The 24,828-nt window shown below is 36.8% G+C and overlaps 1 protein-coding gene across 12 annotated transcripts in view; it reads left to right on the forward strand.

Moving 5' to 3' along the window:
- Positions 1 to 24,828, forward strand: part of SOX5 (SRY-box transcription factor 5) — a 999,607-nt gene that overhangs the window by 320,216 nt on the left and 654,563 nt on the right. For all 12 annotated transcript variants that reach the window (XM_047787389.1, XM_047787393.1, XM_047787388.1 and 9 more), the window contains one exon: positions 21,017 to 21,077. The gene's annotated coding sequence lies outside the window, so the exon portion shown is untranslated. The remainder of the gene's footprint in view (positions 1 to 21,016; positions 21,078 to 24,828) is intronic.

Consider the following 24,828-nt stretch of genomic DNA (forward strand, 5'->3'; position numbering starts at 1 on the left):
AAATGAATGAAGGCAGGATGAAGTTAACTGGGATAAATTACAGAAAGTCATTGTTCCTAGATTGATTTCCACCCTTGTTCAGAAAGTTTGAAGAGAACTATGAAATCCAAAAGGAACTGGTAATCCTATTGTGGATTTCTAGGTTCTAAATACTTGTATGTTGGAACCAGCACTGTTCTAGCAACAGTAGAGGTCAGTCAAAGTGAAAGTAAATTGATGTATTTTTTTGAATATGTGATGTGTGTTGTGTCATTGGACACTTAACTCTTTGGAGTAATCAGAATTATTATCCCTTTGGAAACTGAGGGGAGAATCAATAATGTTTTCTAAAACAGATAGTTAGATTTTAGATGTCAGAAATATAACTCTAGGCCCTTTCAGTCCTAGTCTCTCATGCCATTGTGCTGTTTTGCCATGTTATCATTGTAGATAACATAGTCCTAACAGTCATAAAACATATTGGGGAACGCCTTACTCTTTGTGGGTTTATATATGGGGACACTAAAAAAGATGATTTTCAGTAATTGACAATGCATCTTTCACTTCAAGATAATTAAAAAAAAATACTGGTTAGCAGTAAATCTCAACCTATACTCCTTTTTGCTTATATGGTATTTTCAGTTGGGTGAACTATATGCTTAAGAATTTTTTTCCTAGAGTTGAGTTTGTGATTGAGCTTATTCAGTCTAAGCCCTTCATATTAAATAAATGAGAAGTAAGGGAAGCAGTCACAAAACATAATCCTGGGGGATTTTCTTGTTTCATCCATGGGCAGAGTTTCCACTAATTGTTCTAAGCATGTGGCTTGAAAACAGAGAAATAAGCCTTGTCACTGAGCTTTAAAAAGAAAATAATTCTAGTGTCCATTTTCAACTGAAATTTGAAGAGAGGGAGCAGAGCCATCAGCCCTTCTAAATAATGACTCCCTTCATCCTACTGGTTCATCTAAAAGCCAGAGCTTCTTCATGAAGCAGAGAGAGCCAAGGTATCCTCTCTGTGTGCCTTATTGATGCTATCATCTGTTCTCTTAGTCCTGTGGAAGCCTTGCCCAATAGATAGATGGAAAAGCTCCTGATTTGAATTCTGCAGAAATACTTAATGAAAAATGAGCGCAAGGTCCTTCGGTAGTTCTTGGCAGTTCTCTCAGTTTCCAGTCCTGTTTTTGCTAGTTATATCTTATCAAGAAAGAGGAAAGAACAACAGGTCAATACCATGACTGTGTGCTTTTGCTGTTGATATAATATTTATGTATATTTTATGGGTATTACCAGGAGACCTCTGAAAATGGCAGAATTTGAGCTCTGTGTTAGGGCCTGGTTCTTGTCTTTTCCTGAGATTCAGAAGTGATCCAAGCAGATTTATGACTCTTGGAACAGTCTTGCTTGGCTTTCTTTCATCTTTTAGATTGAACCCTGATCCTAGGAGTGAAAGTTCAAGGCCATCCATTTGTTCTTTTCACTCATTGCCTCCTGTCCTCTTTCTCCTTCCTCAGCTTCCCCCTAGCACTTTTTCCTGGAAGTAAACAGTGGATGCTACATATATTAACACTGGGCTCGGGTACAATGGTACAATGGATTTGGGTGTGCTCTCTCTGTGCAATTCCCTGGCAGTCATAAATTAATTAAAAGTAGACGGGAACCACAGAAAAAGAAAGTTCTCCCTTCTTTTCCCCCTGCCTCCCTTCCTTTCTTTTTCTACGGGTAAATAGCTAGTTCCTTTGTTCCTGGCTGCACTATTTCATTTCTGCCATCATTGTCCTCATTGTTCTCTGAAACAGGAGGGGTCTGGGCCAGGAGCAGCAAGGTCTCAGCTAATGACGGGAAGTCTTTAAAGTTTGCGCTGCATTTCATCTTCTCTGTGGGAGTTTTAGGACGTATCCAGTGTTTGATCCCCACCGCGCAACTTTGCTTCTAGTTAATTAACAGATCCCCCATTACACACTCTCATCTAGAAGCACATGGGAGGCCTATTGGGAGGTAATTCAAGGCCAATCTGAGTGATGGCAGGAATTAGAGAAATCAGTTGTTTTAGGGCTAATGTTCAGGAAATAAAGATGTACCATTTTAGAGATCTCATTTGAAATTTTTTATTATTTCTCTTTTCTATTAAAGAAAACAAGATAAGGGAATTTTTGCCCACATAACCTTACTATGGCTATTCAGGGCCGTTTGCACTTAGAACTCTTTATAACTGCCTGGAAGAAAAATAAAAAAGGAATAAAAGAAAGACAGACAATATTATGAGATGTAGTGATGCTAACAAGAATTTTAGTCTGCCTTTTATTGCTAGTCATCTCTTTCCTGCCCAGCCTATTAGCCAGGTCACAACTGTCCACAGCAACTTTTTTCAGGGCACAGGAGGCAGAATAGCTGGTAAGATCAGCTCAGTAGCAGCTCACTTTACAGCCAAAGCTAAATCAAGGCCAAATCGTACTTTGTTCTTGTGTTGTTGCTTTTGTTCCAGGAGTGTCAAAGTGATTTGCAAATAATAAATAATAGCTATGGTTATTAGAATCCCTTCCCCTTTTATCCTGTTTCCAGATGAACATATAAATAAAGCAAACTTGCCCTTAACAAGTTGGCACCTGAAGGCCAGAAACAGAGCCCTCTTTTCCAGTGACGCTGCCATCCCAGATCACAGGTAGTCCAGGTTTGGGTGGCGCTTGAAAGAGGAACACCTTGTTCAGTTTTTTATCCTTCTACAGTTCCCCCAGCCCTATGAGCAATGACCCCCTTTATCTAATGAATTAGGAGCTGCTCCTGCCTTGCAATTCTCAGTTCGACACTTGGCAATGAGAATCAAACCGGGGCTATTTAGTGCAGCAGTAAATGGCCCACCACATTAGCCCCCTGGCATGCTAAGCTATTAGGTTGTTTTACTGTTGTTAAAGTTACATTTGTTAGGTGGAGTTGCTGCCCTTCCACACAAACTCAAGCAGTGCCTAAGACGGGCAGAGGCAGCACGTGTAGGAAACGTGTGCCATCCAGGACCCCAGTGGTCAGGCCCTGTGGCTGGGCTGCAGAAGAGGAGCCTTCTTCCCTCCAAAAAAGCAGGAGCAAGGATTGTTATGACTCAAAGAAAGAAAGAAAAGGAGACCCCTGGACAATCCCGGTTTTCACATTTTGCTGTGACTGAACTAATTACATGGGCTCGATTAACCATTAGTTTAGAGCAGTTCTTAAGTGAAGCACTAATTGTCATGGTGCCATAGAGAAGGAAGGCCAGGGGTGAGAGGCACGGAGTAAGCTGGCGAGGCTCTGCACAGACCAGCAGCCAGTGCTGCACACACCCTGGAGCTGGGCAGAGTCCCGAGGAACCCTGAGATTACTGTGGAAATGAAGGAGAAATATTCAGGGTGTTTCAGTCAGTGCGTGTGCGTGTGCGTGTGCGTGTGCGTGTGTGTGTGTGTGTGTGTCTGAGAGAGAGAGAGAGGGAGAGAAAGAATATTTCTGCAAAGAAAGGAAAATGCCAGTACTATATAGCTCCACGCAGCCAGCTTGCAGGGTTGAGTTGGCATTTGGTAACTTGGTAGCGGCTGCCAGTGTGTGTGTGGTGGGAGAAGAGGGAATAGACAACAAGAAAAACACATAGAGCTTAAAAAAAGATGTAAAATGATTCACTTCATGCCATATGGACAAAAATGTTGTCACAAAAATAAGGCCAAAAAATAGTGCCAGGTTAGACTTTTAGTTCAAAAACATATGTATAATCATCCCCATGAACATGAATTTTAATTAGTATTTTGATAGAGAGAAACCAGATATTTTTTTAACCTGCTCTGTTCTTGTTTTCTGTTCCTCTCCCAGTTTTAGCCTCCATTAAACATTCATATACTGTATGTTTTGTGTCTGTATGAGGAAAATGCCTTATCCCTGGATTGGTGGGAATGCAAACATCTTGGTTTTCTGTGGCATACAAAATATCTTCCCAGTGGCGCTCGCAAGCAGAAACTTACCACTGGGAAATCGAGAGCGCTCTTGGAGTCCCGGCTACATCAGGGAGGAAGGAAGCCATATGCCTTTTCCCTTTGTCAGTGGAGGCATCTGCACCCATTTGGTTCCCCAGATCTATTCTTCACACCCATCCACATATCTCTCTGGGATGCCTTTTAAAAATGATAGAAGTTGAGTACATATATGTATCACGATGTGACAGGGCAGTTTCAGAGAAAAATAGTTAAGATTGTGGCTTCAGAAACTTTGAAAAAACGGGACATGAAACTGAATGATAAATAAACTTAATAAATGCTCACATTTTACCCACTAGTTACACTCCACCTGTTTCTCAAAGGGATTTGAGATGACAGTGCTCTTCAGAGGGTACTGTGCTGAATCATCTTCCCTTAGCAAAGTTCTTTCTCACCTTAAATGAGGTGCCTCCATTAATGCCCTGCATGTGATAATGAGATGATGATGCAATAAAATGCTTATATTAGTGCTGCTTAGAGGGCCATCCAGACCCTAGGTTTTTTCTCCCTTAAGGAATACAGGGGAGTCAGATATTTGAATTAAAAATGATGCAAGTGAATTAAAAAAACCCTGGTATTAAAAATCAATCAAATCTTGCTGCAAAAAGCATTAACCTATTTCATTATCATTATTAGAATTCTGGGGTTTTCCTCTGAGCATTAGGACTTCATTCTGCTCCAAGAGCAAAGGTAAAATCAGTGACCGTCTTAGGAAAGGTAAATTTGACCATCCTCTTGGGTTTTTCTCAGGGATTTCTCAGACTTATTTTTTTGACAAACACTGATACAACCTTTGTGTGTGTGTGTCTCTCTCTCTTCTTTTCCTTCTCCTTTGAGGAAACTCTGGTCCCTTCAGCAAGAGCATGATGCCTTACTAGCACTTGAGTGCATCTTCTTGTTGCTGGCAATCTTTTCTGGGCTTATTGTCTAACCTGTACTCTGCCTCAGTCCTTAGTCATCATTCCTTTAACAGTTACAACAACAGCAGGGAATGTATTATTTGAAACACTGTGACCTCAAGCCACAAACCGAGATTCATGTCCATCCGTTATATCAGGGCTGCAACAGAGATGATCTTGGCATTATTTATAGGCTGCCTTATTTTTGGAAATTGATATACACACCTGCCAGCCTTTCAGAAAACAAACTCAAGCTTATATTTCCTGAAACTATTTCTAAACTTTCGTGTTAGACTTCTGTCACATCCAGTAGATTCATTCATTCATTCAATCGATCACTATTTTCAAGCCCCTAAGATGCATTCTAAATTTAAGGAAAGGTAAGGGCTGCTCCTTGCTACAAAGATATTTGTATGTAAGAAAACATTCTCTGGCTCTTATGTTTTTAGGATGTGTAGTGGGTTTAGGTTAGTTTTGGGTATCTAAAAAGTCTGGTGAAATGAAGAAAAATTTAGAAAAGTTCTAAAGAGCATTTTCTTTCCCTTAATATCAACCAAAACTATTTCACAATAGCTTTATTCATAGAGATCTATATTCAAGACTAGGAGTAATTTTGAGCTCTGGTAAAAGCATCAAAAGCATCACATTCAGGCTTCCCAATCCTACTCCTCTCCCACATCAGAAATGTGAAGTCAGCTGACACCAGCTCAAGTAGACTAAGGCAGCCTTCTTACCTACCAGTGGCTTCCTGAGAATTATCTAAGGATTATTAAAAAAATACTGCAGGTTAATTAATTGTAATATTACTTAAAGTTGCAAAATATTGGAAATAACCTAAATCCCCATTCATAAAAGACATGTTAAATAAAGTATGTCCATACAAGCATCATGCAGTTATAAAAAATTAATGAGGAAGATCTCTATGTACTAATATGGAGACATTTCCAGAATGCATTTAGATGAAAATTTTTAGAAATTTCAAAGAGTAGAGACAATATGCTATCTTCTGCATTGGAGAGAAGGGCAAATAAGAATAAATACATATATTAGCTTATTTTTACAAAAAGAAATACAGGAAAGATAAGCCAGAATTAATGAAAATAGTTCATATAATGTATGGATGGGAATGAATAGAAGGGACAGATGGGAGTCAGTCTAAGAGTTACTTTTATATATAGTCTGACAATGCAGGTATCATATGTATTCAAGAAATGAAACTGAATCAACAAAGATGGGAAAATATCTATGATGTTAGTTACTATCATTGATGGAAAGCCGAATGGTAATCACTGTTGATGATACTTTGGACCACTACTCTACCAAAGAACAAAGAGGGCATGAAGGAGGAAGCATTTAAAAAATTGATACCTACTGAATTATATACATTCCTGGTACTTTCCTATTAAATCTAATCCTCACTGTTTATTTTCTTTTCATTTCTGTGACTAACAGGAATTGCTTTCTCTTCTCTCATGCTACTCCTCTTGTTAAGACAGGAGAATCCATGAAACGATTTGGGGGGGGATGGGATTAAAATTATGCTGAAGTACAGAAATACCTCAGAGAAATGGCGGGTTCCATTCCAGACCACCACAATGAAGCAAACATTGCAATGAATTATTTTGGTTTCCCAGTACATGTAAAAGTTACATTTACACTATGCTGTAGACTATTTTAAGTGTGCGCTGGCATTATGTCTAGAAAAACAATATGCATAACTTTTAAAAAAATTATTATTATTTTTTCAATAGTTATTTCCCCAATACAATTTTTTTACTAGTGTACAGCCTGGTGACCCAGTTGCACATACATGTACACATTCTGTTTTTGCACATTATCATGCTCCATCATAAGTATACATAACTTAATTTAAAAATATTTTATTGCTAAAAAATGAAGTTTTCTCAACTTTGACAATAATTATAAAAGTAGGTGTGATTTCATATTATGTATTTTGGGGTGAGGAGCAATGCAGAATCTGCATATTCTCTCCCAGTTTCTATTTCATTATAATTATTAAAAACATAACACATTACAGGAAATACTACTTGTTTCCTGAGCCATATTGTTTTTTTCTCTTTAATTTTTATTTACAAACAATGCCAAAAATGTACTGTCTTTTAATAATACATAAATGATTTCCTGAGTATGCAGCATGCTTTAGGAGTTAACCCTTTAGAAGGCAAGAAAGCAGAAATCCCTACTTAATGATTTTTTAAACTTATTTTGAGAATATGAAATATGCCTATGGAAAGGAAGAGGAAAAAAAGATCTGGTAATTTGTAATTTATCCAACTAATGGGTTTTCCAGCAGTTCCAAGTTTTAAAGAAAGTCTTAAACTTTCTCCTGGCTTCTGCTCTGGATAACTCTGATTCAGCATGTTCACATGACCTTTTGTTGTTGTTGTTGTTAAAGAAACACGTGAAGATGTGTATCATTTTAAAATTGGTTTGTGTTGGGCCTACGTTAGGCAATGGATTTTTTTTTTAAATTTGCCTCACTTCTATTTTGGCCATGGGTGGGATATCAACTTTTGATGTTGCATCTCACCTGAGGAAAGCAGAACCTGAGGAAAGCAGAGGAAGAAGAGACATGTGTTTGTAATCCGGAGGTTCACGTTCTCTGGGTAGAATTTGTATTCAAGTTTAATAAAATTTCATGGGCACCTACTGTGTGTCTTGGGTAATTCCTTGATGATTTGAGTCATTCCTTGTACTTAATGATTTTCTAATCAAAAAGGCAAAATTTCATAGAATTTCACCCAGTGCAAGCAGTCTGAGGATTAAACATGCTTAGTAAACACAAAGGTAGAAGATGACTAGAGTGATATATGGAGTGAGCATCCTGTATGCTTCTCGTGAGAAGGAAAGGGATTTGTTAAGCCCAACTTGCCTCTGTGAGGGTAAGGTTTTAGTTAGCTAAGTCAATAAGCCCTTTATGGAAGAAATTTACACTATTGTGCTTATCAGTGTTTTTCATCGTGCAGGGACACAGTGAAAAAAATAATGGAGTGAAAAAGTCAGTTCCCCGTATCAAAAGCTATGAAATATAAGTGCTCCCAGCCAAAGAAGGCAGGTCTGGATTTTTTTTTAAAAAACATGGATCTATAGAATAAATATGCAACTCTCCTGATAATGTTGGCTGATGAAATGAAATTCACCAACTGTAATTCTGGCACAGAGAGACACACATAGTGCCTGCACACACACACACACACACACACACACACACACACACACCCTCAGTGTATCTTTAATCATTTGCTATCTTATTTACATTTCATTTACGAGAGCAAATTTTATCATTTGAACTTTTAAAAAAATATATTTCAATATTACTTAGGGAAAAATAGGAAATAATGTGATTGGCTTTCAAAATGCTTATTACCATTCAAATACTCTCAAGCTAAATTATATTTAAAAGAAAAAAAAAAAGAAACCCTGTTTCAGCTTCCCAAACATTTTAAATGGAGACTTAGCTCTAAGTAATCAAAATTGCTTTAGTTGTGCAGAGCAGCATTAAAAGCCTTGTCCACTAATTGAGTGAAGCGGCACTATGAGGCCGCCTTGTCCCCTCATTAGATGATCTTGCAGGCACTGTTTGTCATCCTGAGTCGCTGGGCTCAATCTAACTGTACTGCCAGCTCACATTAATGGTAATTCATTATGACACACTATGTCCTTCCAGTGAAAAAACAATGTGAAGCCCATAGGGCATCTGTCTGCCACTAGTACTTCTTTATCATGTTCCTTTCTGACTTTAGTTCAAGGGACCGCCAGTGTGTGAACCTTCTAACTTCTTTAGGTAACTGGTGACTAGAGCTGCAACTTGACTGCAGAATTACATCCAGTTCTCTGCCACTACTGTTATTGAGGGAAGGAGGATATCTAACAATAGGCTAAGTCAGTCTGGAAAATGATGCTGTGTTCTGAAGGAAGCAAAGTGCATTCATTTGTTCCTGTGTGGGCTTCTTTTGGAATGCAGATACCCCCTTGCAATAAACAGAGAATAGGGAGTTGCTGTTGTGGCACAGCAGAAATGAATCTGACTGGTATCCATGAAGATGCGAGTTCCATCCCTGTCCTCACTCAGTGGGTCGGTGATTTGGCATTGCCACATAGGTCACAGACATGGCTTGGATCCTGTGTTGCTATGGCTGTGGTGGAGGCCAGCAGCTGTAGCTCCAATTTGACCCCTAGCCTGGGAACTTCCATATACCATGGGTGCGGCCCTGAAAAGCAAAGAAAAAAAGCATAGGGAATAGTAATAGAAAACATTGAGATAGAATGTTTATAAATGGGATATAAATCCAAAGAGAATGAGCGTGTTCTGCCTATATGAGTTTGGTTATTCAACACATTTGGGAAAAAATTGCAGGTTGATGCCATAAGCATTGCTGTTCAAAATGCTGCTTTTTCTACTCTTGAGGAGCAGGCAAAATGCTACTACGGGGAAAAGGTTCTAGCCATGGTGCAATTGGACATTTCCATCCAGCAGCTCTAAAATACATTTGTATCTATCAGTCACTGGGTTGATAATTTGTTCTGTCCATGGAAGAATGACTCAACATCAAGGGTGGCGAAAACAATGTCTGGTCACAGCTTTTCTCTGGAATCCTTAAATTGCCCATCATGTAGAAAAGGTTGCATTTATTGACTGGTTGACTCCACAGTGTTGGGACTGGTGGTGCAGAGTCAGTATGAGGTACAGGACAGTTGTGACACTCACTGTTCTCCCAAGGCTGAGCCTCATCTCACTGTGGGGCATCAACTCCAAGCCAGGTGGGCCTGGTGGGATTTTAATAACTTTAAAAGCCTGCCTACTCACACACCACTTATTGTTTGAAATCCCACAATTAAATCCATTCCTTTGGGTTATGATTTTTAAAACCCACTTTTGTTGACATAATCTAATTGCTTAGACTAGATAATAGACTACTATTAGTTATTAGTGATCATTTATTCATGTATTTATCTAATGTTTATTTCTGTTTATTCCCTCATAAAATGCACTCTAACAAAATCCTGCCAGTTTAGAACTAGTACTCATTACCTCATGTCACAAAACTCTTGCATAAAATATTGACATACCTGCTTTTCCGCAGTGGTTCCTAACCTCTCGACTGCATGCTTGCTTTCTTCACCAAATCTGCTCTATCCACATTCAGTCTTCTCAGTTTCAGTGAAGAGCAGCTCCACTCTCCTCTTGGCTAGTTTCAAACACCTGGGTGTCTTCCTTGACTTCTAGCTTAGCTTTCACTCGCGCCCATAGCCAATCCATTTGCAAATCCTGTCTCTATAAGGTATATATTCTGAATTCACCACTGCACTGCCACTCTGGCTCAAGACGACATAAAGTATTGCCTGGAATATTAAAATAGACTCTACCTTTATACCTGCCATTGTCTATTGTTAACATAGCTCTGGAAATAAATGGGGGTATTTTGGGTTGTCAGAATGTCTGGGGATTACTACTGGCATTTGGTGGGCTGAGTTTACAGATGCTAAATGACCTGCCCTGTGCTTGATGGTCAGAACAAAGAGGAGTTGGCCACCCAGAATGCTAGTAAGCAGCTCTCTTGGGCAATACTGAATCCATTAAAAACCTAAGTCACAGAATATCCCACTTCTGCTCAAACCCCTCGAATGGCTGTTAATTTTTCTAAGAACAAAAGCCAACATCTTTACAATGTCATACAGGCCTTGCACAGTCTGTCCTTTCCCCTGCCTCACTGACTTGATCTTATTTCCTACTGCTCTCTCATCACTCACTGCATTGCCACCACTCTGAAAAGACAGTCACGCCAGCGTGCTATTCCTGCTGCCTAAACATTTCTTTCTCCAATGTGCCTGTCCCACCCCCTCACCTCTTTATTCAAATGTCCTCTTAGTTACTCTGCTTAAAATTGCAGATCCTCCTCTCAGATTCCGATCCACAAACTGTTTTGTCTCCAAAATACTTATCACCGTCTAACAAATTATGTTATATTCTTGTCTATTTTCGGTCACCAGATTATGAGCTACATAAGAGATTTTAGTCAGCCTTGTTCTGTTACTATCACATTGCTCAGAATAATATCTAGCATATAGTAAGTGCTCAATAAGTGGTTTTTGAATGAGTGAATTTAAACTCATAACAACCTTGGGCAGTATTGCATTAAAGAACTGGACATTTAAAAGCTGAGAAGCTAGTAGATTAGTTGAGACATATAACATAGTAAAAGAGGGGAATTTGTTCCTGTTCTTATAAGTACATTTATTTATTCATCTGCTAAGTATTTATTAAACTCCGATTTAAATCAGGCACTGTTCTAGGTGCTAAAGGTAAAGCAATGAACAAAATAGGCAAGGTCATGAAACAAACTAGTTTTAGAGGTGCTAAGTGGTGTGCAAGAAATAAAAGGAAGAAGAGATAGTGAGAGATGGTAGGAGGAGAGGCCTCCAATTCTTGTATTTTTCCCACTGTGACCTGACAAGTTCATTTTCATATTAGTAACAATGACTTTAGTTGATACATTTGTGAACACTTGAAAATGAAACAAAATGGGGAAATGACACTTAGACCAGTACCTTTTGAAGTGGTCTATGTGATCTATTGGAAAGAAAATAGATTTTTTTTTTAAATTGAAGTATAGTTGATTTACAATATTGTGTTAGTTTCAGATATGAAGAACAGTGATTCAGTACTTTTACAGATTATATTCCATTACAAGTTATTACAAGATAATGCCTATAATTTTCTGTGTTATATCCTTGTTGCTTATCTATTTTATACATAATAGTTTGTTTCTGTTAATTCCATACCCCTATTTTGTCCCTCCCCACTTCCTTCCCCAATTTGGTAACCCAAAATTTGTCTTCTATGTCTGTGAGTTAGTTTGTGTTTGGCATCTATTTTTAAAATGTTTTTTTGAGGAACCTCCAGACTGTTCTCCACAGTGCTTGCACCAATTTACATTCCTACCACCAGTATACAAGGGTTCCCTTTTCTCCACATCCTGTCCAAAATTTATTTTAGACTTTTTAAAAATGATTTTTATTTTTCTTTATTTTTTAAATGATTTTTGTTACTTGTAGACTTTTTGGTGGTAGCCATTTTAATAGGTTTGATGTGATATCTCATTGTTTTTTTTAATTTTTTTTTTTAGAAATTTATTTTATTTTATTTTATTTATTTATTTATTTTTTGTCTTTTTGCTATTTCTTGGGCCGCTCCCGCAGCATGTGGAGGTTCCCAGGCTAGGGGTCTAATCGGAGCTGTAGCCACCGGCCTACGCCAGAGCCACAGCAACGCGGGATCCGAGCCGCGTCTGCAACCTACACCACAGCTCACGGCAACGCCGGATCGTTAACCCACTGAACGAGGGCAGGGACCGAACCCGCAACCTCATGGTTCCTAGTCGGATTCGTTAACCACTGCGCCACGACGGGAACTCCTGATATCTCATTGTTGATGTCATGCAGTCTTGGGTTCAAATCCCAGTTCTGCCTCATGCTGACCACATGGCCATGGGCAACTACATTCAACTCCACATCCTCATTTGTTATGTGCTAATAATGAATACTTCATAGGGTGATTGTGAAGTAAAGGGCTGGTGGAGATAAGGTGTCTAATGCACAATAAGTCAGTATGTGGTTTTTAAGAAGACTTTTGGCTGCTACATAGGAAACGGACCTGGATGGGGTGCCTCACTGGGCATCTGAATGCTGAGAAGAAAGATGGGGTTATTGTGAGAGCACTAGGTGCCAACTCATAATCTCTGCAAAACTCTTTTGAGGAGTTCCCATTGTGGCTAAGTGGTTAACGAATCCGACTAGGAACCATGAGGTTGCAGATTCGATCCCTGGCCTCACTCGGTGGGTTAAGGATCCGGTGTTGTCGTGAGCTGTGGTATAGGTCGCAGACGCAGCTCGGATCCCGAGTTGCTGTGGCTCTGGTGTAGGCTGGCAGCTATAGCTCCGATTCGACCTCTAGCCTGGGAGCCTCCATATGCCTCGGGAGCAGCCCAAGAAAATGGCAAAAAAAAAACTGTTTTGAATAGCAACATACAATTTGAATAAAAGTTTGCTATTCTATTTAATAACCTTTTTGTTATTATTAAAGTTATGTAATTCATTGGAGAAGTATTTAGAAAATGTAAATTAGCAAAAGAGAAAAAAAATTCTAATTTTAAAATTGGCATTTTGGCATTTATCCTTTGAGTCATTTTTGTATCGTGTGTGTGTGTATGTAGCATTGGTCATATAAATTACTATATTCTGCAAATTAACCAAAATTAATCTTTTAGAATATTAATATTTGGGGACAAAAATTCACGTTTGGGAACTTTGGGTACTGGAGTCACAGAAATGTGTATTTGAATCTGGCCTCTGCTAACTACTAAGCCTCGTTTCCTTAGCAGATAAGTAGGAAAGTGATCTGTAGTTTATTTAACCAATGTCCTGTTGTTAGCCATTTGGACTCCTTCCTTTTTTATATTATCAATCATTTTTAGGTATAAATATATTTGTGCATAAACTTTTGTTTTTTGGAATTATTTCCTCAGGATGTGTTTCCCAGAAATGAAATTTACATGTGAGCATGGGTTAGATTGCTAATATAGATGATCCATATATTCTTTCAAAAAAAATTGAGCCACTTTTAAATTTGCTAGCCACATATGAAGGGCCCCACTTTACTAGTATGGGGTATATAATAAAAACTTGAGCTCTCTTGACATAACCCATAAGTGGATTCTTCCATATGTATGCTAAGTTACTACTTGTGAAGTGCAGAGTTCCTCAATATCCCTTGATGAGTTGGGAAAGGCTTCACTGAGAAGGTATAATGATAGAGTTGAGTCTTGAGGGAAGAGTAGGTAGAAGTATGGCAGAAGGTGGTCAAGTTATCTCCTGTGTAGAGTTTGAGACTAGAGCGAAGAGAATACCTAAGGACGGCAGCACTCAAAGTAGTCAAGGTAAGAGAAGAACAACACCAGTGTGGAGAAGGGCAAGAGCTATGGAAACAGAGAGGAAGGGAGAGATTTTATAGATATTTTTGAGAGGTGAGGTAGGGACGATTCAATGGCCAATTGGATTCAGCACGCAAGGGAGAGGACTCTGTTATTATCATGAGAACTTATTGGTTAAAGAGGTCTAAATTTATAGAATTCATCCCTTTATTTATAATCTTCTGAGTTCAGTTAAATTAGAATATTTAAACTGCAGCCAACAAAGGCTATCCCCGTTCACTTAGTAGATATAAGTGGGAATTATTATATTGTCTTTCAGCATGCCTTACTACTCCTTTCTTCTAGAAAGAGCACCACTCCCCATACATACACATACATACATGCATACATACATACATACATGTATACTCTTTCTTTTGGGAGAACTGTTTCCTCATTGTCTTCCCACCACAAAGACACATGATATAGTCTTGACCAGTCAAAAAACTTCATTCTGCTGGCCGTTTTGAATGGTAGAAAGAAAAAGCCCTAGTTTTCCCAGTATGCATACAAAAATATTTTCCCCATGACACTTCACCTCCCAGTGAATGGTAGTGAAAATTTAATTAAAATACCTCTACTAGTTCTTAGTGTGACATGAAAGATTATAATAAGAGTAATAAGACTATATCAAACATTGGTTGGGTACATACAGTGTTACTCAGTGGTACTTAATGGATCAGATACTTGGGCACTAACTTGTTTAATTCTATCACCCAGTAAGTCCTGTGTGATTATAACTCCCATTTAACAGATGATGAAATGGAAGGATCAAGACTTAAGGTAACTTTCCAGTGATCATGCATATGTGCTAGAACAGGGATGGCCAGAATTAACAAATTCTTGATAGAGGAAATGTGGCATTTTTATTCATTATCATAAGAAACAGTACCAACAAAAAGCATCTCTTCTATATTTAATTTTTATAACATTATAATCTTCTATATTAAACTTGCAACTACTCAGAGTGTCCTTGAAACAAAATTGAGATTATTGTCTATTTTTTACTTGATATTATCTAATTAGCTTGATAATCAACTATATAAATGCTATTTCTATTTGGTGGTGATGCAGTATTAAGTATATCTGGTATGAAGCACCTATTTTATCACTGTAACTTTCTACTATATAATTTTTCACCTTATTTAATTGATTAATATATATTATAATGTCTACTGTACTATTAATTCCTAAAATGCAGAATCCATATCTGATTAATCTTAGCTTTCAGCGTTGGCAGAAAAAAAGAAATTTACATTTATTACTGGGTTTTGTAACATTTATTAACTCACTTAATTTTCACTTTACAATTGAGGAAACTAAGGTTCAGAAAAATCTTGCTGCCTATAAGTCAAGACCTGAACTCAAATTCAAGTCTAGATGATCTCAAATCACATGTTCATTTTATGTCTCCATTCTGCCTTATTACATATACAATATCTTATGATAAGTACTCTGTAACTGTTGTATAAATAAATAGATGAATGGATAGATAGTTTCTATTCAGCGCATCCCTAGCTTGACTCCAAGCAATGTGTGTGTGCAATTTAGAGAAAGGCACAGACCTTATTTAAATTTCAGTAGCAGAAAATATACTTGAATAGTCAAATGTGTTAAATTACAAAGTTTAGACATTGTAGGTTGCATAACTGGAACTGATTGGGTTGCTTAATCATATAATTCTTACCATCATGAAATTGGATACATATAGTCCCATAGGATAATGTAGCTTCTGAATATTTCTTAAAATGAAAGTTTAAATAGATAGGTTTGGAAAATTTTATATGTCACTGAAATTTGGTATTTTTGAAGTGTGTGTTTCCTCACATAGTTATCTAGTTTTGTTTGACAGCTAAAATATTCTTTTATAACAGTCATTCTCAGAGAATTCTAAAATCACTACAGTGTCTATATGAGTTACAGTTTTTAGCAAATTGATTTCCGTACTATCTCCATACTTCGAATTAAAAAAAATTTTTCCCTACACTATTAGCCTTGAAAAAGTGACAGTTATACTTGGATTATATTATAATACTTGATTTCTGTTGAAAGACTAATCTCTGAAAACTAAAAGTGGAACATCTTCCTATTATTTTAATATTAGTATTCAGTCTTGGTATGCTATTAATGTTATCTGTCAAGAAATAATCTATCAAAATATAAATTTTCTTTTGTATTATATTAACATGGTTAGATTTTTTTCAATAGAGATATGGGTACTTTTCCATTTTAAAAATGGGAATAATGTGTTAATGTGTCTTTGTTTTAATCTCTGTAATTTTTTAAAAACTGCTTTATTAAGTTATCATTTATATACTATATAATTCATTCATTCAAAGTACAATTCAGTGTTTGTTTTGTTTTTTAGTAAATTTATCAATATCACCACAATATAATTTTAGAACATTTTCACCTGACAAAAACTATATATTCATTAATAGTCATTCCTCATTATCCTATAAGACTCCTTGCCCTATAACTCTTAAGTAACCACTAAACTAGTCTATGTCTCTATGACTTACCTATTCTGGACATTTTTTAATAAATGGAATTATACAATATATGATATTTTGTTACTAGCTTCTTTCATTTGGTGTATTTTCAAGTTTCCTCTATGTTGTAGCATGTACTCCATTCCTTTTTATGGTTCAGTAAGATGACTGTATTATATATATCCATGTATTAGAGTATGGATTTAGCACATTTTGTCTATCCATTTGTCAGTTGTTGTACACTTAGATTGTTGCCACATTTTGGTGGTTATAAGTAGTGCTTTTATGAAACATGGGGCAGTAGTTTTTGTATGGACATGTGTTTCATTTCTCCTGTGTATGTAAATAAGGGTGGAATTGCTGGGTCATATGATAACTCTATATGTAACCTTGAAGGAATTGCCAAAGTATTTTCCAAAGCACCTGCAGAATTTCACATCCCTACTAATGATGTACAAGGGTTCCAATTTCTTTGCATCCTGATTTTTTTTTTGTCTTTTTGTCTTTTTGCCTTTTCTAGGGCTGCTCCCATGGCATATGGAGGTTCCCAGGCTAGGGGTCTAATCGGAGCTGTAGCCGCTGGCCTACACCACAGCCACAGCAACGCGGGATCTGAGCCACATCTGCGACCTACACCACAGATCACGGCAATGCCAGATACTTAACCCACTGAGCGAGGCCAGGGATTGAACCCGCAACCTCATAGTTCCTAGTCGGATTCGTTAACCACTGAGCCATGACAAGAACCCCCATCCTGATTTTTTAATAGCCATCCTAGTGGATGTGAAGTGTATCATTGTGGTTTTGGCTTGCATTTACCTAATGGCTAATGTTGTCGAGTATATTTCAGGGGCTAGTTCGTCATTTTTATATCTTCTGTGGTAAAATGTCTATTCAGATTCTTTGCCTTATTAAAATTGTGTTGTTCGACTTTTTATTCTAGAGTCGTAAGAGTTCTTTATATATTCTGCATATAAGTCCTTTAACATATCTATGGTTTGCAAATATTCACTCCCATTCTGCAGATTGTCTTTTTTACTTGCTTTAAGAAAGTTTTTGTATTTTGATGTAATCCAATTTAATTTTTTTTCTTCTGTCATTTGCTTTATCTGTTGGTGTGTATTTGAGCAACCATTGCCAAATGAAAAGTTACAGCTATTTATGCTTTCTTATAAGAGTTTTATACTTTTAGCTCTTATATTTAGTTGTATGATCCACTTTGAGTTAATTTTTCAATACAATATTGAAGTAGGGGTCTATTTCCATTCTTTTGCATATGGATATTCAGTTGTCCCAGAACCACTTGTTGAGGACTCTTATGTTCCAGTACTAATTCATTGACATCACCTGGGTGTCCTGTGATTCACATCGGTCTTATGCTAACTATCTGGAGTTAGAGTCAGATCCTACAAACTAAAGGGTGAGGTCCCTAACAGTAACACTACCCATACTCCAGAATGCAGCTGGGGTCCCCAGACTGTGGGGACTTCTGCCTGGCTGAATTTGCTACAGATTTGAGAGTTCCCAGGATAATGCTTCAAGTTCAGTGATGCACTAGAATTACTCACAGAACTCATGAAAGTACTTACTTACAATGACTGTTTCATTATAACGGATTCAAATGAACAGCCAGGTGGAGGGGTATATAGGACAAGCCTAGAAGGGTTTCGGTGCAAAAGTTTCTGTCTTTGGGGGGGCAGGGTGTACCACCCTCCCAGGATATTAATATGTTCACCAACCAGGAAGCCTTCTTAACCTTGTTGTTTAGAGTTTTTATTGATGCAGTTGTCTAGACATGATTGATTAAATCATTGGCCAGGTCATTTAACTCAATCTCTTAGCCCCTCTCCTCTCCCCAGAGCTTGGGGGTGGGGAAAAATGGGTATCAGAGTGGAGGGCAAGGATGTCTGAAAGTTTCAGCCTTCGAATCACCTGGTTACTTTTGTTGACAACCTCTCTCCCAGCTTGAACTTATCTTGAGAGAGGTTCTGCCTCAAGTTACCTCATAGCGTAACAAAGAAGTACCTATCATTCAGGGAATTCCAAGGGCTTTTGTAGCTCTGTGCCAAGAACCAAGGACAAAGACCAAATTTATTATTATTATTTTTTTGGTCCAGAACATTGAATTGTCTTGGCAAGTGTGTCAAAAATCAATTGACCAGAGATGTCTGGGTTTTCTTGTCTATTCTCAATTCTATGCCCTTGATCTGTATTTGTATCCTTATGCCAGCACTACACTCTCTTAATTAGTGTAGCTTTGTCTTTATAGTTTTGAAGTTGTGTAGGATACATTATCCAACCTTTTTCTTTCTCAGGACTGTTTTAGCTATACTGGATCTCTTGCATTTCCATATGAATTTTAGGATCGGCTTGTCAGTTTTTACCAACCAGCCACTGAAATTTTGAAAGGGATTGTGTTGAATCTATAGATCAATTTGGGGAGTATTGTCATATTAAGTTTTCTGATCCATGAATATAGGATGTCTTTTCATCTATTTTAGATATTCTTTCATGTCTTTCAATGGTGTATTAGCTTTTAACGTACAAGTGTTTTATTTATTAAATTTATACTTAAGTATTTTATTTTTTCATACCGTTGTAAATAGAATTTTCTTAATTTTTAGAATGTTTGTCACTGGTATGTAGAAATCCAATTGATTTTATATATGATTGAGTATCCTGCAACCTTAGTGAACTTGTTCATTAGTTTTAATAGTTTTTTCAGTGAATTACTTAGGATTTTCTAAATAAACATAACATTGTCTCCAAACAGAAATAGTGTTACTTCTTCCTTTTTCAATCTGGGAGTGTTTTATTTCTTTTCTTTCCTAATAAACCTGGCTAAAACCTCCAGTATAATCTTGAATAGAAGTGATATGAGTGGATTCCCTTGTATTATTTCTGATCATAGTGAGTCTAAGTATACTTGTGAGTTTTTTTGTAGACATCCTTTATTAGGCTGAGGAAATTCCCTTCTGTTGCTAGTTTGTTGAATGTTTATATCATGAAAGGGTGTTGGATGTTGTCAAATGCTTTTAAGCATCCATAGAGATGATTGTATGCTTTTGTCTTTTATTAGTATGGTATATTACATCATTTAATAGTTAGATGTTAAACCAACTTTGCATTCCTAGGATAAATCCTACTTAGTCTTGATGTATAATTCCTCCCATAATTCCTTGATGTATAAATTCCTTTAATAGAACTTAGGTATCCCAGAAATCACCCCAAATTATTTTGGCCTTTAAAAGTGAAAAGTCTTATATAAACTAGTAATCAAAAGTTAGACAAGTAGCCTGGTCCCAGATCACCTCTAAATTGGCTGTAGCATAGAAGTGGTATTCTGTTACCCTCAAAGTATCATTTTTGAGGTCCCATTTTAAATATTGGCCACATAATCAGATTGGTGATATAGGTAACTCTACCATTTCATAAAAGTTATGAAATTTATGTTTTTACAGTTTTAATCATCATATTGCAAGATCACAAAAATCATTAATAAATGTTGAAACATTTGAAACTGTAGAACTTAATCATTTTGGGGCCAAAGCTTAAAAAGTTGAGAATAGATAATGAACCTCCCCCTTATAAAAATCATTCTACATCTGTAAATAAATAATAAAATCATGATAAAATTGTTGTATGTATTGAAAACGTTTTGAATTTTTGGACTCATGACAAGACTATGAAACCATTGTACACATCATGAAAATAAACTTTCAAAGAGGTTAAATTTCTAAAGACAGTAAAACTCTTTTGCCATGGGCCAATGAGTAAACCCTGGCCTTTATCATACTAGAGTCTGGCTTAGATAAAGTGACTGAGTATAAATACAATCTTGCTGTTTTTACTTTGCTGTTTTTATTGTTTTAACCTACAAATTATTCAGTGAGTTTGTAAACCCTTTGTCTTTTTTTTTTTTGGTCGCACCTGCGGCATTTGTAAATTCCCCAGCTGGGGATCAAATAGGAGCCGCAGCTGTGACTTATGCCACAATTGCAGAAATGCCAGATCCTTAACTCATTGTGCCACAGTGGTAACTCCTGTAAACCCTTTATTCTTGCACAACTTAGTATCCTAGTACCATATAGTACTGCTCTTTGATAAGTGCTAATTTATATTTAATAAATTTTAGTGCCCATCAGCATGTTAAACTACATAAAGTATTGTAGTTGTAAGTAGTTATACTTATGTTAAGTATATTTTAAGTTAGTCATCATGGACTATAAGAACAGTTAGAATTGTTTCTCTCAATAGAGCTGGGCCTGGGGTGACTCTAGGCTACATACTCACAGTGCTTATGTCATCAAATTAATAATAAAAAGATTTTAAAAAGTGATTTAATTGAGACAGCCTCAACATAACGGTCTTATGTTTTTTACATTTCAACTGTCAGTATGACTTGATTGTCATTTGTGAAAGTTTGTTTTTTGATTATTCATTTATTATTTATTCATCATCTATTGACTAGCATAGTCCTGTAAGTCTGATATTGTTAGGTAGGTATCTGGTCTAGAAACATTTGTACAATGAAGTTACTTAATTTTTCTTCCAGGGTTACGTAGTAGAAAAGTTGTTTAACTCTCTTTTTAATGTTTAATTTTTTTAACCTGAGTATTTTGGAAGAGATATGATTTCTCACTAAATACTTTTCTTTGTTTTTCTTAGCATTGCAAGAAATAGATAATATCAAGGACATCAGGAGTGGGAGAAGTTGGAGACTCAAAAGGTCAGGACATTGCATTATCACTTGCTGATCATTCTTTTGTCATTAATTCTGGAGTTCTTGATTTTTTGCAACTTGTTTATTTCTTGTCCATGCTTACTTGGTGTGGTCTTCACTTTTGTAAATAATGGCTAGAGCCTTTATATAATAAGTCCAGCATTTGGGCATTCTCTTTTTTAGGATTTGAAGATGAAAAAATAATTTCAAGAGCTGTTTAGGAATAGAAGAAAATTTCTTACGTAACAAGATACAATTTCTATCATTCTTTTTATTATATAAACTCTTCTGAAATGAAGACTTTTTGATGATATTTTCAGAATCAAAACTTTGAAACATAATAACATGTTATTAATTATATAATTATAATGGGTGAACACTTGGGTCATGAAAGTTAGGTTTCCTTTCTTCTCTCCTATATTCTCTGGGCACAGAGCACCTCTAAATATCTTGATACTCTTTAGCGTCAGTCTGTTTACTAATGCTAACCTTAACCACTTAATGTTGACTACCATATATAAAATAAAGTTTTAAATGAAACAGATATTTTCTATGTAGACAGAAAAATCCCAGTAGTCACAGGGTCTACTGTGAGCATTTTCCAACCATTGTGGAAGGTTTAGTGTAAGCCCCCTCCTCAGTAAGCCGTATGGAATCATCAAGGCCTTTGCAGCCCCACCCCCTATTGCCCTGTCACCACGAGTGACTGATCGCTTGTGCTTATCTCCTGCTTCAGGGAAGCCTTCCAGTTGTCTTAAACAGTGATTACAACACTAGCTGCTGTTGCTTAGTTATTTGTAGAAGCTTGGGGATCCTCTCCCTCTGTTACCCCTCCAGTGTTAACCACTTCCACAACTCTCCAGCAGCTTAACTTAGCTCCTCCACACATCCAGGTCTCCTGGAGAGAAACTACTGGTGGCTTTTTCAAGTTTCATCACATAGGGAGATAAATGGCTTTGTCCTTCAGTCTGATCATGAAATGGCTTATTCAGAAAGGAGCCAAGCTTAAAATTTCTTCTGCCTGGATGCTTCAGGGATTTAGCTATTTTCTAGCATTATGGACTAGACAGGTTATTATTATTATGTATCCTGAGAGAACACTACCTTCCAGCTTAAAGGAAAGATAATTTCAAGTGTATCTTGATGCATCGCATATACTCAGGTCTCTCATTTAGCTCAATTAGGTAACAGTCCTGCAAAAATCTGTGTTTAGAATGATATGCCCAAGTAATTGGGTTTGTAAGTATGTCTGCACTGATTCTTGCAGAGTTGAAAACCACTTTGGGGTGATACTTTCATAAAGACTTTTCTGGTAGTAAACATTCCCCAACTTTCAGTTTATAAATACCACTGAACTAAACATTAAAGAACCAAATTGAAGCCAAACATGATGAATTTTCTTGGCATCCAGCTGTTACGTATGTATTGACCTTAAATTGAGTACAGTTGTTGTTTGAGTTTTGCATGTTTGGAAGCAAAATCAAGAAGGAAGAGGCAAACATCCCTTCGGTCCCTTGTGGTCTTGAGGGATACAAAGAACCTCAATCCAATCCACCAATTTAATAAACCTAAATTGCCACCCACTGTCACATGGAATATTAGTAGCAGAGATAAATCTGTGTTTTTTGACAGCCTGCAATCCCACTTCATTATGAGCCTTACAAGTTATAGAACACAAACAGTTCTGCACACAATATTGTATGGGTATGTAAAAATACCACCATCATTTGCCATCTTCACCGATTTATATTTTGATAAAGACTACAGTTGATAGTAATATTTCACTTTGAATTGTAGTGATATTCAAAGAACTCAAGAATGTTAAGTATTGTTTTTTGTTAGTTTGTTTTCGTATTGTTGTTTCTCTGGAGAAGTTTCCTATTCAGCTGTATGAAATGAAAGGATGGTCATTCATTCATTCATACAACAGAAGTTCCTACTGGCCTGGAGCTTTCATTCTAGTGGAGGAAAACGTCAAATGAAGATTTTAATATATATGTTAATGGGGCTACATACTAAGGAGATAATAAAGCAGAGTGAATAGAGAACAATGGGAAATGGTATTAAATACCATGTCTTGGGAATGATATTTCTGACAGAGAGTGGAGCACAGACCTGAATGGAGTGGAAGAGGGAACCGTTTAGATTTATGGGCAAAGAGAGGTACATTCAATATTTAGTTAGAACAAGTAGAGGGGGTGTGCTTGATATGTTGAAGGAACATCAAGAAGGGCATTGTGGCCAGAAGAGAGTAAGGCATGGACAAGTTAGAGATGAGAAAGGGGAGGATGTCCATCATATAGAGCCTGGTCACCAGGGTAGACCTTGTCTGTTATTCTGAGAGAAATGGGAGTCATTAAAGGGATTTTAGCCAGTAAAGGGCATGGTGTAGCTTGTGTGTTTTAAAACTCACTTGCTGTGCAGTAGAAAATTGACAGAACACTGTAAATCAGCTATGATGGAAAAAATAAAAATCATTATTAAAAAAACTCATTTGGACTTATAGGTTGGGTAAAACTTTAAAACTGTTTTTCTTTATACATGGAACATAAATTATGAATTAAAATAGACTTAAAATATTAGAGCAACATTATCTGATTAAGATTTTGACTGATGATTGTGTTCAAGGAGCTAATGTTAAAATAATACAACTATCGTTTTTCAGTTTTTATGTCCGTAATTTGCAGAATTATTTTGATTTTGAATCATGTTCTCTGGTTTTGTATAATAACTTCTAGTTTCATAATAGGCACATTAATGACAAGGATATGTCGTGTTTAGAAATGTCTGTGTCTGATTAGTTGCTTTGCGTAGCTGAATTTCCCATTTGTTTGTCATTTATAATTTCCACCCAAAGTATGTGGCCTTGTATAAGTCCACAAACAAGACATGAACTTTATCTTCTAGTGGTAAGGGAGAATGTTTGAAAATTATGTTATGGTTTGTTATGATGATCACATGACCCATGAGACTATTTATGAGAAGGAAATGTGGAATTTTTTTTTTTTTTTAAACAGCTTTGTAGGACTCAGAGGGCATGATTTCTGGAACTAGCTCTGAAACTTACCAGCTAGGTGACTTGGAGTCTTTAAGCTAGGTTTGCTGCTAAATGACCAACTCTGCTTCTCCCATAAAGAGAAATGCACAGGATGTTTCTGTTATCTCTGCAGCTCCTTTACGTTTGTTAAACCAGTGGGTGTGGTACCTAAATAAAAATTGGTTGTAGGAGTCACCTGTCACCTATATTAAAAGTGACTTTTTTTTTTCTTTTTTTTAGCATGTGTGTCCTTTCAGGTCCTCAGCATATGGAAGTTTCCAGGCTAGAGGGTGAGTCAGAGCTACAGCTGCCAGCCAAAGCCACAGCCTCAGCCATGCCAGATCCGAGCCACGTCTGTGAGCTGCACCACGGCTCATAGCAACTCTGGATCCTTAACCCATGGAACTAGGCCAGGGATCAAACCTGGGTCCTCATGGATACTAGTTGGATTCATTATCTCTGAGTCATAAGGGAAACTCCAGAAGTGGCCATATTTGATATAAAGGAAAAAAACAGGGAATGCCCTTTTTAATAATAAAAAAGGGGAAAATGTTCATATTTATTTTCAGAAAAATTATCAAGATAGAGAAGGTAGTATTGATATTTGGAAGGAAGGACTGTTTCTAAAATTATCACTACTATAATGTCAAGGTGATCATTTTATTTTTTTAGCATCCTTTTTTAAAATATAATGATTTTTATTTTTTTCCATTATAGCTG

The sequence above is a fragment of the Phacochoerus africanus genome, chromosome 7, assembly GCF_016906955.1.
Source record: "Phacochoerus africanus isolate WHEZ1 chromosome 7, ROS_Pafr_v1, whole genome shotgun sequence".
Classification (NCBI taxonomy): domain Eukaryota; kingdom Metazoa; phylum Chordata; class Mammalia; order Artiodactyla; family Suidae; genus Phacochoerus; species Phacochoerus africanus.